Source organism: Gallinula chloropus, assembly GCF_964237585.1.
Source record: "Gallinula chloropus genome assembly, chromosome: 11".
Taxonomy (NCBI): Eukaryota; Metazoa; Chordata; class Aves; order Gruiformes; family Rallidae; genus Gallinula; species Gallinula chloropus.
Window position 1 is genome coordinate 22,949,352 of NC_140096.1, and position 18,779 is coordinate 22,968,130.

Here is an 18,779-nt window from a genome sequence, read left to right on the forward strand (position 1 = left end):
GCGCGACACTCTCAAAATCACATGGAAAACAGATACCCCTATTTGGGTGGATCAATGGCCCCTTCCTATTGAGAAATTGCGCGCTTTAAATAACCTAGTAGAGGAACAATTCCAAAAGGGTCATATCGTACCCTCTGTCAGTCCCTGGAATTCTCCTGTTTTTGTTATCAAAAAACCAAATGGCAAGTGGCGCCTCCTGCATGATCTTAGAAAAATTAATGATGCTATGGAAGATATGGGACCCCTCCAACCGGGGCTCCCCTCACCAACCATGTTACCTCGAGATTGGCATCTTACAGTGATTGATTTAAAAGATTGTTTCTTTAACATACCTTTGCACCCTCAGGATGCACCTAAATTTGCCTTTTCAGTTCCAAGCATCAATGTGCAAGAGCCTTTACGCAGATTCCATTGGGTAGTGCTGCCGCAAGGAATGAAAAATAGTCCAACAATTTGCCAATGGTACGTAGCAAAAATTTTAAGCCCAATAAGGAAGTCCATGCCTGCAATTTTAATTTACCATTATATGGACGACATTCTTGTGGCTGCATTCCATAAAGAGGACATGCAGAACGCCGTAGCCCTTGTCATTCAAGCTGTAAATGCAGCTGGATTCTGTATTGCTTCTGAAAAGGTTCAATCAATATCCCCATGGAAGTATTTGGGCTGGCTAATACGATCAAAAACTGTAGCACCCCAACCACTTACCCTAAACACAAAAATTACTACTTTGAATGATGTGCAAAAACTCCTGGGAACCATAAACTGGGTTCGTCCACTATTGGGAATCACAAACTCTGATCTTGAGCCTCTTTTTAACCTCTTGAAAGGAGACACTAACATTCGTGCTCCAAGAACATTAGATAAACCCTCTCAGAAGGCTATTGCGAAAGTGATTGAGGCTATTGAGTCTAGACAGGCACACCGTTGTGACTTAAACCTTCCTTTCTATTTAGCAATTTTAAATCCTGCACGACAGCCATACGCCCTCATTTTCCAATGGGATATTACAGAAAAAGACCCATTGTTAATCATTGAATGGATATTTTTATCACACCAACCTGCAAAAACTATACTTACGCAGCATGAGATGTTTGCCTCTTTGATTGTTAAAGCACGCCACCGACTACTAGCCTTGGCAGGAATTGACTTTGTACATATATACCTACCAGTAGTCAAGGCTTACCTTTCGTGGCTATACCACCGGTCAGACGTCTTTGCGATGGCCCTCGCAGACTACTCTGGACAAATCTCATCTCACCTACCAGCTCATAAACTCTTACACCTTAACTTTCAACTCTCACAGAAACCAAAGCGAAGTGAGACACCTCTGGAAGCTTTCACAGTATTTACGGATGGGTCCGGGAAAACTCATAAATCTGTCATTATCTGGTGGGACCAACAGACCCAAAACTGGAACTCAGACATTTCTCTAGTACCGGGCTCACCACAAATTGTAGAACTTGCAGCAGTTGTACGTGTTTTTCGTAAATGGTCAGAACCACTTAACATAATTACTGATTCTGCCTATGTTGCCGGAATAGTTCAACGCGCAGAAGCCGCTGTTTTGAAAGATGTTTCTAACTCTCTTTTATTTGATCTGTTACAGGAACTTATTGCCTTGTTGGATTCTAGGATAACTCCTTATTTTATTATGCATGTCCGCTCCCATACCACCTTGCCAGGCTATATAGCTGAAGGAAATAGACAAGCTGACCTATTAACCCTTACTGCACAAATTCTCCCAGATCTCTTTGCTCAAGCAAGGCTTAGCCATTCCTTTTTCCACCAGAATGCTGGAGCATTAAAACGCTCCTTCAACCTCACCACACAACAGGCTACAGAAATTATCGCCACATGTCCTGATTGCCAACGAGTATCTTTCCCATCAGTCGCGGGTGGAATTAACCCCCGAGGACTGCAAGCCTTACAGTTATGGCAAACTGATGTCACACACTATCCAGAATTTGGAAAACAGAAATATATACATGTCTCAATAGACACCTTTTCAGGAGCCTTATATGCATCCTGTCATATGGGAGAGAAGGGTCGTGATGCTAAACGCCACTTTTTACAAGCCTTTGCCACTTTAGGCATACCCCAAAAGATAAAAACAGACAATGGACCTGCATATATTTCTGCTACCCTAAAAACCTTTTTCAATACCTGGGGCATTACACACATTACAGGAATACCTCATTCCCCTACCGGTCAATCCCTTATTGAGCGCTCCCATCAGTCTTTAAAAAATATTTTACAAAAACAAAAAGGGGGAATGAGGCAGGCAACCCCAGGAGAAAGATTACAGAAAGCATTATATGTTTTTAATTTTTTAAATTGTTCCTTGATGGACCAAAATCCCCCTATTGTTAGACATTTTAATATGAGCCAAGAATTTACAGAATCAAAAAAGGCACCAGTTTTGATAAGAGACCTAGAAACAGGACAAATTTTAGGCCCTTATCCGCTTGTCACTTGGGGAAGGGGTTATGCTTGTGTTTCCACAGAACGTGGTCCGCGGTGGATCCCAGCGAGGAACGTTAAACCCTTTAGAGAACCACTGACGACGACCCCAGCTGAAGAGCCGGACGCGGATGTTCCGCCACCTACCTGAAGACTACTATCATGATACTCTTTTTGTTCTTGTTTGGGGCCGCGGTGAAAGCAAATCCTTTTCCTTCATTTTTCCCTAAGGTTAACATACGGGTTACACTGGCCAACCTAACAGATCAAGATACTCTTTGTCTGGCCACTGCCTCCCCAGAGAATCCTTTCTCTACCTGTCTGGTAGGATTGCCACTTGATAATTGGACAAGATTGTGCGATCCAGTCCATCGATCCCTGATGACTAATCCCACAGACAATTGGGATGGGTGGACACCATATAGGCCACAACTTAGCTTAGAACCCCAAGAGATTGAACTATTAGGATCGGTAAAAATGGATTTTTGTGTTAAGTTCAATTATACAGGAAAGAATCAATCGCGGGTATGGGACGTATCCCCTGTGCATTCCATATTTCGTAATGAAACAGCTTGGTGTAATTATACATCACGCATCATATCACGGTCTGCAAATGTGCCTGTAGCATTGCCACCTGGCATATTCTTTACCTGTGGGGACCGGGCCTGGCCAAGCATACCCTCACACATTAAAGGAGGTCCTTGTAGTTTGGGACGTCTTTCACTCCTTACCCCCAACACATCTAGCATTTTACAAATGCGCAGAACTCACTTTAGGAAACAACGAGCTACGCATGCATTTACTTCTGAGTGTGATGATAGAGTAGATTTTTGGAACTTTGGACAACGCTTTACGGCCTCATTCCTTGCCCCTGGTGTCGCGTCTGCAAAGGCACTAGGCACCTTGGACAAACTGGGATGCTGGCTAGCAAAGCAGACCAATGCTACTAGTAAAGCGCTTTCTGGTCTTTTGCTTGATGTAGATAGTGTACGACATGCTACTTTACAAAATCGTGCCGCTATAGATTTTTTGCTTTTAGCTCAAGGACATGGCTGTGAGGATTTTGAAGGCATGTGTTGCATGAATCTTTCAGACCACTCGGAATCAATACACGCCAGCATACAACAACTTAAAAACGGAGTTAGGAACCTCCGAGAAGATGATAGATGGGACTGGCTAGACCAGCTATTTTCTAGCTGGGGTCTCACAGGGTGGATAAAAAGCTTAATCAAAACAATGCTATATGTAGTGCTTGTTATTTTGTTGTTTTTAATATGTTTGCCGTGTTTTTTACAGTGCGTACAGACAATGATTTCTAACTCTATTCACAAGGTTCTTATTGTTCAACAGAACGGGGGAGATGTGGGAAAAGTAAGGGAGGATTCTGCAGCTGCGGAACTACACAGTGTAGCAAGCGACCAAGATCTGATAGCCTTGATTGGGCGAAAGCCGTGGGAGACATGAAGGTCGGAACGTCTTGAAACCTTGGGAGGCGAGAGACATTCCATTGTGCTGACAGTGTAACTGCAGCTGCAGTCTGAAGATAACCTCTAACCCAGACGACATCAGTAACCTGTGAAAAGCCTTTTGTTGATTCTGTGTTAGCCAATCAATGCAGAACTCACTAAGCTTAAACGCATCTAGAAAGTTTATAAACTGCTGTGTGTGTGTAATAAACTGATCACTTGCTTACATTAAGCGGTGTCCCGTCTCTCTGTTGCGGCACAGACATAAATCACAGAATGTCTCTGTCTCTCAAGCCCAGACTGGTCCAGCCTGGTCCTCCATGGAGTCACAAGCTTTCCTGCCTTCTCCAGCAAACCTGCTCTGGCATGGATATTTCTCTCTCTCGTTCCTCTTTGTCTCTCTCCACGGGCTGCAAGTGTGTGCAAACAGTTGCTCCAACACTGGTCACAGTGTCTTCTGTATGTCTCCACCTGCTCCAGCGTGGGGCCTCTCCAGGGGCTTCAGGTGGGGACTCGGCCTTTTCCATGGGCTGTGGGGGGACACCCACTCCACCATGGGTTTCTCCACAGGCTGCAGGGGCATCTTTCTCTCTGGCACCTGGGGTTCCTCCTCCCTGCCTTCCCTGGCTTTGGTGTCTGCACAGTTTCTTACATCATCTCACTCCTTTCTCTGGTGGCAAAATGCAGCTGTTAGTAGTGGGTTTTTTTCTCCTAAATGTGATTCCCAGAGGTGCTGTGACCATTGCTGATGGGCTTGGCCTTGGTCAGAATGACTCTGGCCTTGAGCCGGCTGGTGTTTACTCTCTGGCCCCCACAGAGAGCTTCTAGTAGCTTCTTGCAGAAGCCACCCCTGCAGCCCCCCTTCTCCATCAGAACTCAGACACGCAAAACTATGACAAAGGTGTTCCTTGGCTTATGTGTATCAGTACATTTGCTTATCTTTTTTCTTCAAATTGAGTGATGGAATTGAATGATGTGCCTTCCTAACTTCTGGGAATATGAGTTAAGAGTATAGTGATGTAGCAAAAGAACCGATTCTGCTTATGTCATGCGTATTAGCTTTTTTAGCTGTGGTGGGCTTTGAAATGAGCAGGTAGTATATTTCTGCCTATATCATTATGATAATTAAATTTGATTTTTTACATTATATCATTGGTATTCAGGATTTTGTGTAATGCTTTATTCGATAGACTTCAATGAAATTATATAACTAGCTGCCTTTTATCCTTGCCAATCAGGTCAATTTGGCACAACATAGTTGACATGGCTCATAAAAATGCATACTGACAAAGCTCTCTCCTCTTTCCTGAAGACTGGTGCTGATACAATTGTGTACATATTTTCCACATTTTCCAGTTACAAACACCCATCTTTACATGACCGTAACAGTGGATATTTTAAAGATCCATGACAATAATTAAACTTTGAGTGCAGGTTCTCTTTTGTATATGCATATGTAGGTGTGTGTTTAAGTCTTGTGTGCAAGATTTCAGTTTTTACATAGCCTCTGAGTGTCCTCATTCAGATAGGTCTTCACAAGACCTTTGCATTAAAGTATTTTATTAGACTCTCAAGACTAGCTTGTAAATCAGTTAAGCCTTCATTGTCTTCATGGATTAAGTGTACATGCTTAAATTAATCTTGAATGTAAACCTAACTATTAAAAAGAAATATATTGTTTTAATTATAAGGTAAGTTGGCACTTCTTAACAGTTCGGATGCCTGTAATAGTTATCTGTATTAAAGAAAAAAAAATAATTCAAACAGTACAACCTGATGATTCTTAACTGGAGTCTAGATAAAAGAATTTTCTTACTTTTTGTTCTTATAATTGCTATCAATTTCTGCCTTTCTCTGTTAGGCCTCTGCTAACATTGCTTCCTTGCGCTTAAGTGGCCTTGGATTTCAGAGTTAAACATTAATGACTGGCAAATCAGGGTTCTTGCCAAGATGGGCTTTCCTCAGATGCACTGCCCAGTCAAACTTGGAGAACTAAGATCTTACTAATTATTGCTATATATACATTTGCTCGACACTAGCAATGCCCTACTTTCTCCTTTTCACTTTTTCCCTCCTTTTTACTCCTGCCATGCATACATCTGGAGGCAAATTGAGTACAAATATTACTGTGTTTGCCTCCCAGATTAGAACTGGGCGTTAATTATCTGCCATTATGAATACTAAAATGAACATCAAAATTTCACAAAATATTCCTGCTTACAAAATGTGCCCTATGTATTCACAAATCACAGCTTTGTGAATGTTGTCTTTTGAAGATCACCAAAACAGAAACTAAGTATACCCTATGTAGACATGCAGAAATAGAACCTGACTGATGGGTACTGCACTGAAGCACATGGACTTCTGATGATGGGAGTCTGTCCAAAAATGAAGAATGAAAGGCAAATATGTATTTCTCTGTGTAGCTGCATTATATGTTTTTGGACTAAAAAATCTGTTTCATACTGATCTCTGACTGCAATAAAAGAAAGCCTCTTGTTTATTTCTGAGGAATACTGGAAATAGTACATTTGCCATTTTTCACTCACATTTCAAATTCTCCTAGTATGTCTTACAAAATATCTAAAGGAAAAAGGAAAAAGAGAGGTGAAAAAAAGTTACAACTCAGGGTAAGTGATCTGACAGAGACTAGAAATTGCATATAAAGTCATTTGCAACATGTCTAGGTAATATAAGTATTCTTTGAGTCATTAGGTTATAGGCTAACTTCTAATCACATGTGCAATGACGACTTCACTGCTTACCATCCTCCAAAGGCTGACAAATCTTGCTGATTAACAAAGTCAGATAGGATGTAGCAAGTGGTCTCCTGTGCTCTTTTAAAGACATATTATCAAGACAATGCTACCTATAAGATAGGAAATAAACAATTTGTTATTTGTTATGTGCTTTCTTGAATAAGGAGTTGTGGGTTTAAACTGCAAATATTAAAATATTCCTCTTTTTTTCCAGTGAGATCTATGATTTTAGTCACATGAAACCCTATATTAAGTCAGTGGAGTACAGATTCTCTTAAGCCTCTCTATTAGTTTACCAAGATGTCTTAATGTCATATTTTCTTTTCCTTTGTGCTTGTTTGATCACTTTAGATACAAATCAGAAAGCTGCTCTTTCAGTTTAAAAAAATTCAGAAGCTCCAAGACCTAATCAAAGAAAATCATTGTGTTTATCTTAGCATCTTTTCAAAACCAAACAAATCTTTAAATGTTATTCCACTGAGATACAAAACTATGAATCAGATTGGTGTGCTCAGTCAGTGAACAAATTAGTGGTTCTTAATTCTCCAGTAGTTTCATGCCCCTCTTATACTGTGGTGCCCAAAACTGCACACAGTACTCAAGGTGAAGCTGCACCAGCGCAGTATCTTTCTGTAGAGCTTCCTGGAAATGCCTGTACTTCATAGAGAAGAAAAAAAAAAATCATCCACAGCTTTTGCATCCCCTGCTTCAATTTTATCAAAGATCTGCCAAGGGAATCCGTTATCTTCCCTGTAGTCAGGAACTCTTTTCACCCCAGAAAATGGATGTAGAGTCCTGCATAAGGTTTTGGTAAAGCTGCCACAGAGCTTTTGTTTGCGTAGCTTGGCTCACCACAACAGAAAGGAAAGGAAGAGGACTGGAGTAAGGCACCCCTGTTTTGCTAGCTGAATAACAATGTCTGCAAAGCATGTCCTCGGCAAAATTATTGCCTTGTTTCATCATTGGCTTAAAGTAAATATTGCTTCGGCATTGTGATTGAGAGACAAAGCAACAGAAAGAGGAGCAGGCTTAGAGGTTAGATGTAATTTCTCTGTCTTATTTTATCACATCCTTTCTCAGCCTTTTCCCTCAGATACACTCCATACACCTTTTAACTACCAATGCATTATATGCTTTAAAGTAGTAAAAAACACTGAATAGAAAAATGTTTTTAACAGTTGGCACTTTTCAAAAATATCCTTAAGTCTCGCTGTAGCAGCCTGTAAGGAATGTAATATGAATGAAGTGAACATTAGGGTAATTTACATTATAATTTTCCTTATCCTTTCCAATCCATACTAGGGAGTGTGTGTATATATGTGGAATTTAATGCCCATACAGTCAAAGAAAACTCCTGGGATTTTTTTTTTTTATTTTTTTTATTTTACGAGATCTATTTCAATAATTCATAATGTTTAAATGAAACGATCATAGCTGTAGAAGAAAGGGAACACCTCACTGAGTTCAAATGCAAAAAGGAAACAGCATTTTGGAAAAAGCATTTGATATCTGTTAAATATTGCAGTTGAGTTCCTCTTGAAAAATATTTTAAAATTAACCCATCATAATTTCTACAATTATTTTGAACCTTTAAGAGTATAAATATTACTTCAAACAACCAAAGAAAAATTTAAAAGCTAATGTTTCTTTCATATTTGGACAGCAGTATTTTTCTTTATGTAGCTTTCCTCAACACACTAAATTGCTTCAGTCATTTTTGTAGGACTTTTCAGTATTAGAGTAGGAGGAAATCCATCTTGGATGTGGCATATCAGTAGCATTATTTTCACTGTGTACTTTCCAATGTGTACTTTCAAGAAAATAAACCTTCTTTCAAGGAAATAACCATGGTTCTTTTAACAAAGCGTATTTTCTTCTAATGTGAGTCAATATATACTATCATGCGTCTTAAAGCACTTTCAGGAGAACTTTAATGAGCCAATACAATTTGTCACTGTTCAGTCCTGTAACGTTATTAAAATAAAAAACTTGCATTGAGTTTATGTTGCGTTAGTACATGAGGCCTTTGCTGCTATGCCTACGGTGCTTCTGAATAGACAGCCTTGGTGTCTATTCCTTGGATCCACTGGACTTGATGTTAATACTGAGATGAGGAAAGAATGTTGAGGGTTATGCTTCTTAAGAGATGGTTTTATGGTTTCAGTGTAAGGTTGCGTTCACGGTCTTTAAAAACATTTTTATAATTTTTATTGATAAAAATAGACAGGAGATTGAAGTTAAAGTAATTGCTTTATATTACTTTCTACAAGTTTTCTGCTGTACATATACCTTGTTTTGAGTGAGCAGACTTGTAGTGAAGGTTGGATTAGCTGAAAAAGTAGAAAAGTAGTATAGCCCAATAACAGAAATTATTTTCCTTAAAGTTTTAATTCAACAAGGTTAAAAATCAGTTTCTTTTTTTTTCTTTTTTGAGAGAGAGACCAACCATCAAGTTTAAGAAAACATAGCAGAATGGTGATCTTTCCTAACTTTCCTAACAGTTTTAGGATTAAGAGACAAATAGACTTCAGTTTCTTTTCTATTTAGTTTCATTTAGTATAAATGTTTCAATTCATAATAACATCAAGTAATTAAGGAGGTAACAGAAAATTTATTTTGTTGCTATTGTTGACTACAGTTAATGCTGATTTATTATATGGATTTTTTTCAAATACTTATATCAGTTGAATATGTGCTGCTAAATGAGTGCTTTCCACTTACAAAAATGTTAACAACTGCTAACTTTTCAATTGAACATTGAGCAGATACAAGTCATTCAACTGAGCAGATACAAATCATCCACTAATAAATTAGTTCAGATTCAGAAAGGAGAAAAAGTGTATGGTTACATTGTAGAGATTCGTTGTTATTCCTTACTAAGTTTTGATAGATAATCTACTGGCAATCTATTTCTATATTTGTCTTTCTAGTTAGAAATAAGAAAGCTAAGTATTTAAATCATAACCATGTGAAAAAGCAGATACAATGTTCTACTCTACCACTGAGTTAAAGATGTCTAACACTTGAGTTAAACTATTCAGTTTGCCCAAATGGGTTTGTAATTGGAAAAGTTTATAAATATCTTCTAGTACAAGCAGAGCTAATCTATTGGAAAGTGGAGCGTCTACTAATCATATTGCTCTATTTACTTCTAAAGTATCAGAATGACTATGTGATTTTGCCTTTTTTTCATCTTGTCTTCATATAATACATAGTAAAAATGCAACTAATAAGAAAAATACCATGCAACATTTTTTTGTCTCTCATGTCTTTAGTTATTATAAACTGAAAAATGTAAAAAAAAAAAAAAAAAAAAAAAAAAATTCTTAATCTGTTCTTGTCCGGGGTGAAAAGGTGTTTGACATGGTTACAATTTAGTCAATCTGGAATTGATTAATTGTATAACATAAATCAGAGGTTAAATCTTAACAGCATTTAATGATTGACTAATTTAAAGATTTACAGGTGATTTAGTAAAAATACGTGTATATATCTATATTGATTAAATAGTAACTTAAATATAGATACTAAGATGACAAGGTTCACACTAACTTACTATAATGTATCTTAAAGTACATAGGTAGTGATATGTATACATAAAACATAAGATAGACAAACAGTAATATGTCAAACAGAAATATGTGACCCACACTCATATAGGCAAGTATCTGTAGTTTGTGTATGTGGAAAGGTGGATGAGAGAAGCTCTTTCCTCTTCAAGTTTAAGAGAAAAAACTCACAATGCATCAGCATTCCTCAGCAAGTGACAGTTGAGACTCAAAAGGCTGACTTTACCTTGGTCCTCTGTCAGCAGACAAATCTTGAGGGATTTGCCTGACAGACATTCCACCTCAGGGGAGATTCTGGTCACCACATACTGTGATCCAGGACAGCTCAAAGGGTCTTGCTTAGAATCGCTATTTATAGTGTCCAAGGCAACTGACGTTTGCCAGGTACTTTTCCATGTTGGTTCAGCTCAGTTGGCAAAATATTCTGGTACCTTCCACCAGCTGTGTAGACTTGGAGCTTTTCTGACATCTCCCCCTTTTGGGTCTTGACCCAGATACTGATATGTACCAGGTTATCAGGAGGAGAATGATCATTATTACCATTCCCAATCAACAGGGAAAGCAAGAGCCAGGCACATTAAGGGGGTGGTCCGAACACTTTGCTCTGTTATCTTTCACGATCTGTACCCAACTTATCACAGGCTGCTCTGCAGCCCAGGAAAAGGGGGAGAGCTCACACAAGCACCGAGCAGCTCAAGAGAGAGTAGCACCACCATAATTCTGCTCTTTTTAACACTGAGATTTTAAAAGTAATTACAGTGTCTTTCTTGCATAAGATTCTAAGAACCAGAAAGACAGACTTTACTATGAATTTAGTGACCATTTATAGGCATTCCATTAAGCCCTACAGAACTTAATGTACTCAATTTAATTACTCAGATAATATAATTTTATGTGAATTTTAGAACAAAAATATGATTAATCAAGGAAAATCTAAGCTTTACAAAATATGAAAATTATGTAAGATAACTCTTTAAACATCCAATTAATTATTTTTTCTAATTTGCCTTAAAGGGCATCCTTAGTTTTAATTTATAGAAACCATCTAAATGCTGATATATTTATTACTGGTGATTAATATGCTTAAGATAGTTTTTGAAGTCTGGAAAATGAATTTATGGTGTTCAAAACCTGTAAGTGTCAGAATAGATATTTAAGATGCTCTGACTGTCTGAATGCACTTCAAATCAGATCACTTTTAAAGTTTCAAATATGTGGAAGCATATATTAGCAGCAAAGCTCCAACAAGTCTTCGAAACCAAGAGATAATGTTGTTTTCTTGGTAAATCCCTGAGGAAGGTGTTTCTCTCTGTGCTTATAATTGATAAAAGGTAGTTATGAGGTCAGTGAGAAATCTGGCAGTCCTGGAGAACATGAAGAGGATGTCATGAAACTAGAAATAACATGTTTACCTAAAACAAAATTCAACTCCAAACTGGTGCCGTTTACCACAAAGGGATGTGTTATGGTCATACAAACTGTAGTTGCTTTCATCTTTGTACCTCTATTACTTTGAAAAAACAAAAAATCTCTTAGCTGGAACTTGGTGGAAGTAAATCATGTGAATCTAACAGAATTGGTTCAATGATTTCTATAATAATATTTTCAGTTGAAGTAAATTCACCGTAGTGATATCATAGCCAGAACTTTACAGTACATAAAAATACAAAGCAAGTTGATGCAGGAGCAGCAAATAAGATTGCACATTTAACGCCAACTGTATAATCTCCACACTATGAATCTCTTAAAGGCTGTAAATAGTGATTGAGTATTTTTTTGCTGCTTATATCTCCTTAAATGTAATTATCTCCAGCAGTCTCTGGGCATTTTTAATCTTCATGAGGGATTTTCTGTAGAAGTGAAACTTTGAAAATCTACTGTACATTTATTCTCTTTGTTATAAAATAGAAATCCTGTGAATAGCGTGTATTAAATGAGTAGTGTAAATGTACAGATTTGCTGCAATTTGATCATTAGGTAGCTTTCTGCAATTTCTGTTATATCCAACAAAATAAGATAGAAATTGAGTAAAGTGTTAGATGGAATTACATTAGTCAAGACTGTTAATAGTGATCATTCTTACTTGCTTCTCTCCATGTCAGAAAAGTCATGCTTGAAACTTGCTACTATAGCTTTTGTTTCCAGTTACTTGAAGTACAGTGTTATCTAGACAAGAAAATGGGGAGAGCTTTTGAGTTTATTACAAAACCGAGTTCTTGCTGATTTCATATTTTAGGGTTTCAGCCATGCATGCCCTATATTTTTTTAAATGGAATCTCACTTACAAGCATAGGAAATTTCATTTAAAAACAGCAGAGGACATTTTCATTCCTATTAGTTTTTCAGAGGATACCAAAAATATTTTATAAGAAGTTTAACTGTTCCTCTGACAGGAAACAAAATTGTCCTTGTGATAAGAACAACCAGAGCATAAAACTCTGCCTAAGTGCTTCATAATAAGTGATATTTTTGTACACTTCTTTTTCCCCCAATTTTATCTCATTCCATTATGTTATTTATACTAACCAATATGCAGAAGAACTTTTTCACAGTGAGGGTGACACTGGCACAGGCTGCCCAGGGAGGTGGTGGAGTCTCCATCTCTGCAGATATTCAAGACCCGCCTGGACGCCTGTCTGTGTGATCTGTCCTAGGGAGCTGCTTTGGCAGGGGGGTTGGACCCGATGATCTCTGGAGGTCCCTTCCAACCCCTATGATTCTGTGATTCTGTGATTATTACAATTGCAGTGTCCTGCATTATTTTGATTATTCCCAGTTTCTGAGTAACAGGTATCTAAAATTTTAAAGTAGTTGATTGTCTTTTTATTGTACTTTTCCTGAGGAGTTTCTATTTGTGTCTTAAGTAGCTGACTACTCTCAAAGTCTGTTGAAGTAGTCAGGAACTGGAAATGTTTGACAACTGGCAAAATAATTTCTGAAAAGAAAAAAAAAGAAAACTAGCTACTACAAAAACTGGACTTTCCTCAGTGGAGCTCTTGTCTATATAAGATACACTTTCCATCAAGCAGAGCTGCTGCTTCCACTTCAGCATAAAATAAATTGCTTTTATAGCATGAATTACCAACCATTTACCCATTTACATCAGTTCTTGTCAAAATATGGACTTGGGAAAACATTTATTTGCAAGAAAATAAATCTTGCTGTTCATTCCATTTTTGAATATAGAAATAGCAAGAGGATCCAGTTTTTATATTATTTTGTGAAAAAACATGCATTTCCTATATCAATAAGTGTAGTAAAACCAACAATATGCACAACTGAGCCACCCACCATGCAAAGGAAGCAGAGCAGCGATTCAAACAAAAGATGGAAAATTATCTGTGCATTGAGTAGATAATACCTGATTTATTTCTGTTGTGATTTATTTGGACAAGTATCAATTTTAGCATTTATGTGTATTTTTAAGGCTATTTTCCTTAATTTTTTCCCCTTGTGCTCTTCCTTTGAAGATTCTACCATACCCTACATACAGTAGCATTTAATCCTTTTTTTCCCAGCGGACAATAATATTTTACTGCCGTTCTAAAATATCTAGGCGAGCATCTATCCAATCTACAGAAGAACTTCAGAGACAGCCATAAAGGGGGAGAAGCCATTATGTGTCATGTGGTCACAGAGCTAGAAGAGACTTCAATCTCATCTTCCCCCAGTCTGAAAACAAAATCAGTAAAACCAGTGCCATGCAATAATTATATTTGTTCTCTTCCAGCACCAAGCAGTGGTTCGTCTTACAAAATTTTGGTGTCTGTAGGGTATTTGTATTTGTAATGATGTCTATTATGGGAAGGTAAGCCTGCAGCAGTCAGATATACTATTCTTGTACCTGGTTTGCAACAGGTCTTTTCATTGAAGAGTTTTATCTGACAATAGTAATAGTTTCTTTTCTGAATATAGAAGTCTTTTTAGATTGTTAGGAATCCAACCTCTACAATTCTGTGATTCTGTAATCCTTTCTATTGCAGTGCTACCTGAACTAGGCTATGAAGTTTAGCTATTTAAACAAATTCTGGTATTTAGGACATCTTGTGGTATTTATTAAAACTGAAATAACTCCCTGTGAATGAAAATCACACTTGTGTTCTGCTTAATTAGTTAGATTTCTTAACAAGTGTAGTGCAGGTGGTATGTGTTTTGAGAACAGAGGGGGGCTATGTGCCTGTTTCCCCCTAGCAGAAGGATTTTCCCCCCTTGGGCACAATCTGCCAGACATTCTCTCTCTCTTTGGCAATGACATGGTCTACATGTTTTTCAGATGATGACTTTAAAAATGGGAAAGAGACTATGTTTGCAATTACCTTAAGAAAGGAAAAAGAAAAAAAAAAAAAAACAAGAAGAAAAAATAGTACCTGTCCTTGGGCATTGAAAAGTAAAAGGAAAGGAAAAAGATACCATAGTTAAAGGTGAGATATACCTCAGCGCCTATTACCGGGCCTATTATAGTTCTTATTACAGTTCATTTCAGACGGCTGAACTGGTACCATCACCTTGCAAGCTGAAAGTCCAAGTTACAACCTTGCTATTTTCCAACACAAACTAGAAGCCCCAAATATATTTGAATCTTTTGAATACTATGGCCAGCCATTGGGAAAAGCGTCTCAAAACAGTTCTTCTAAACAAGTACACTGTTTTTCACAGTAAAGGTCCAGAGCGATCTGAGAGGAGCACTGAATTAACAAAGCTGTAGTCTTATTCTTCCCTTGTTACCATTAATAATTTTCCAGTATGCTGTTAAAGATAGTCTGCCTTGCTCCTGTTTCTGGTTTTGTTGCTGCCTTCGTAGCTGTATTTCCTCTACTTCTTTTCTGGGCTGTTATCTAAGCCATTTAATATCTTGTAAAATAATACTTGTATATATTGCATTGTGGCTTGAAGATAGTTGGTTCACAGCTAGTTGCTCAGCTGTTAGCATCTGAGTACCTTTTGGGCTTTTTCTTAGTTAGATTGTTTTATTATCTACCTGTTTCTTTCCCTGGTGACCAACTTATAAACAATACCAGTATATTTGCATGTTCAGATAAACTATTATGCCATACATGACCTATATCTATGGCTAGGTCACATAACTGTAGAATCATTATACCTACATCTCAGGTATGCTCCAGGAAGAATTTCTCTGGTAAAGGAGAACTGTATTGGTATTCTTTGTACCTCAGGTAGAGATGTCCTAGAAGCTGCATTTCAAATAATTAAATCCCATCAAGAACTGTTAGGTACTGAATCAGTGTTATTGGACTGAACTGAGGATTAAGGAATCATAGTTTACAGAGAGACTGACAAATCTCAATGCTTTTCCAGAACTGTCTTTAATTAATAAGCAGACAGATGGCTATAAAATATTTTTTGAGAAGACGGTCTGGCTGAAGACCAGATTTCCAGAGGAGACAAAACAAATCAGGAGTCACACCACTGGTAGAAAATGCTGCCAAGTCTTGTGAGATATGATTAAACTTTTTCATCATAATGTGAATTACATGTACAGAGAAGATTCTGCAAAGCCCACTGGAGACTTCATTAAAGCTATCCAGTTTTACCTAGAGGGCTCCTGTGTGCTCAAGGAGTGCTAGAAGTACAATATGCTCTTGTCCTAAGCTCTAGCGTTAGTAAGATGTGCTTTTCTCTACCTAAAAAGAAACATTCTCATGTTTCTCTTTCATGGCAAAAGTAAAGATTAATTTATTAGACAATGCTTTATTCAATGAATTGGTGGCTTTCTCTGCAAACACACTGAGAAAAATTGTAGTTCCCATTCTGGTTTGCCTTTCTACACTCCACTGAGCAGGACTCTGAAGTCCTTTTATTTTCAGGATAGTTAATACAGTTACTAGACATGGGATCCAAATATCTTGGCAAACTCTATCCTTAGTCTTGATATTCCATAAGGCAGAATTATGACTGAACTTGGAGAGGCATGACTCGAAACCTCCAGTACTGGACCTGTGTTCCTTCAAATACTTAGAAAGTGTATGTGTGTGCTTTTTTTGAGCATTTCTATAGCTTCGCATAGATGCAATGAAATGAAAAAAATACTCCGTTTTAACTCATCCCTTCTGCAGTTTGTTTAATTTAGTTTATGGCATGGTCTCAGAGCAGGAGACTTCTAGTTTTCCAGAGTTATTGCCTGTGTTCCATTTCACACTAAGGACTGCATTCTGATCTGACTGAAGCACGCATATAATCGTACAGTGATTTTTGGGTAGGTAGGTGTATGGAGCTTTTAGCATCTTTTCCTGTTTATTAACATATGAAACACCAGCTATGTCTTCAATCTGAGTACATTATTAGCACTGAATTCGAATTTTGTTCTGTGGGTTCAGAATAACATCTTTTGTCTCTGTATGATTATGTATAGAAAATTTGAATATTAGTTGACACTTGAACAATACTGTGCTGTTTTTTAATCCTGATATTGGAGTGTAAAGGAGAGTACCTGACTTTAAGGTGCATTTGTAATCACAAGTATGAACATTGTTTTAAACTGTCCAAACTGTATTTCATGTGCATTTGGAAAATGTAAATAATTTCTTGTCAGCAAGATCAATACAGTGCTGTCCAAATTGTTCATTCATTATTTTTAATTTTTCAAGTGATAGCATTACTGTCAGCTTTGGTTACAGAACTTCATTTAATTAAAAATTCATTCACTGTAGGAAGGATGATGAAGTGAATCATGTCTCAGTAATGGAAATCAGGAAGGGGAAGGTGTTGTTCTGTATGTTGAAACAACAACTAGAAGGTCGTTCTAGATATATGTTTGAGGCAGAAGCTTTGCCCCAATTGCCTGGGACTAGAGTTGTCCAAATTGTCCAGGTCACACCAATAGTACTGAGGGTTAGACTGTATGCCTAATGGTTCGAAACAATGTAAGTGTTACACACAAGGCTTATCTAGTTGCTTTACTACATGCTAAACTCTTTACTTAACAGCATGTTTATTAACTGCATTCTGAAAAGTTTGTCAAAGCTATGGCAATGATTGTAAAACAAGAAAAAAATGGTCTTAGAGAAGGCCAGTTTGTGAGAAGCTTATGGTTCAAAAAATCACCATTCTTCCATTCCCTTTGGATAGCAAATTGGTTTTTGAAATTATCTCTTTCCATATCTGTTATAGTATAGCATGACTGAAGTGCCTTGAGGCAGCCAGTCAGTCTGACAGACAATTTAAACAAGGTGCTGTACAGGTGCATAAAATCCCTTCTTCTTCTAGTTCCTTACCTGATTAGAAACAGGAAAGGGAGTAGCAGGAAGATAGGCAAAGACATAGTCTTCATCCATTGGTAAATACAGAAAAGTTCAGAATCCCAAACTGACTAATGTTCAATGAATGCAGCTCCATTAGGTAATGGAGGAAAGCTTGGTTTATGTAATTAGGGTAGGAGCAATCGCCATCTCCAGCCACTCCAGCCCATATAACTCCTTCCACTGCAGTCAACGCAGCTCAGCCTGGGGACCCAGGGACCTGGGGTGTCTGTCCCAGGCTGAGTGAGCCAGCTGCCACATTCCTGTTTGCAGGTTCAACCAGCAGCGAAGCTGAAGAACATGTTCCAGAGACCAGTAATAACTGTGGCTATTATTGTGTAGGACAAGAACTGATAATCAGATGCAGTGAAACTGAGAATCACATACCTAAATGCCTCCATAGTTCTCAAATGCTATCAAATATTGGTTATAAATTTTGGAATATATTGCTGAATCTAATCATACATTTGTGGCTTAGTTACTTGGATCGTGCTCCTTTTTATGTGAGGAGTAAATGGTGGCTCTAGCCATTGATCATAATGCTTGTAGGATTGTGGATAATCTTTCATTATATTGACATACACTGATATAATGTCCTTGAATTTCTGAGTTTACATGAATGCTACTAAGAATTTACTTCAGTCTTGGTGACCTTGAATTTAATATTTAAAACAAAGAAACTATGGAAATGCTTTGAACTGGAACTTGATACACAGGTTTCCTGCACAGGTCTGCCAATGCACTGAAGATCTAAATGATCATGTGCTTGGTGTTAGTTTGGGGCTCTTGTTGAGGAGTTCAGGGTAGTTTCAGTGTCAGCTTGAAAAACAGACAATTATACCAAAAAGTTAGCTGTTTAAATATAACTGGAGAAAGCACCTGATAGGAACCTGCAAATACTGTGTTTGCATCCACCACACAATGGATTAACTTGCACTTTCTGTCTCTCTGATCTGTTTGTAAAGCCTCAGATGAACTGATTTAATCAGTCACTAGAAATAGCAAGTTAATAAACCCTGTGAGGCAGGTTTCTGAATGCACTGTCCTCTCTTCATCAGATAAGACAATGCACATGCAGGGAAGAGAAGATAAATCCTGTTCCTCAACTTTACTTTTCTGTCAATCCAAAATAACAATGCACACAGTCTAGGATTGGCACCATTTTGGTGGGAGTCAGTTGGTCTGGTGAGGGTATTATGCACTAGTTAGGCAATTGAGGGATCCCTAGGAGTTTTTTTATTCTCCATCTGATGTGTATTAGTGGGA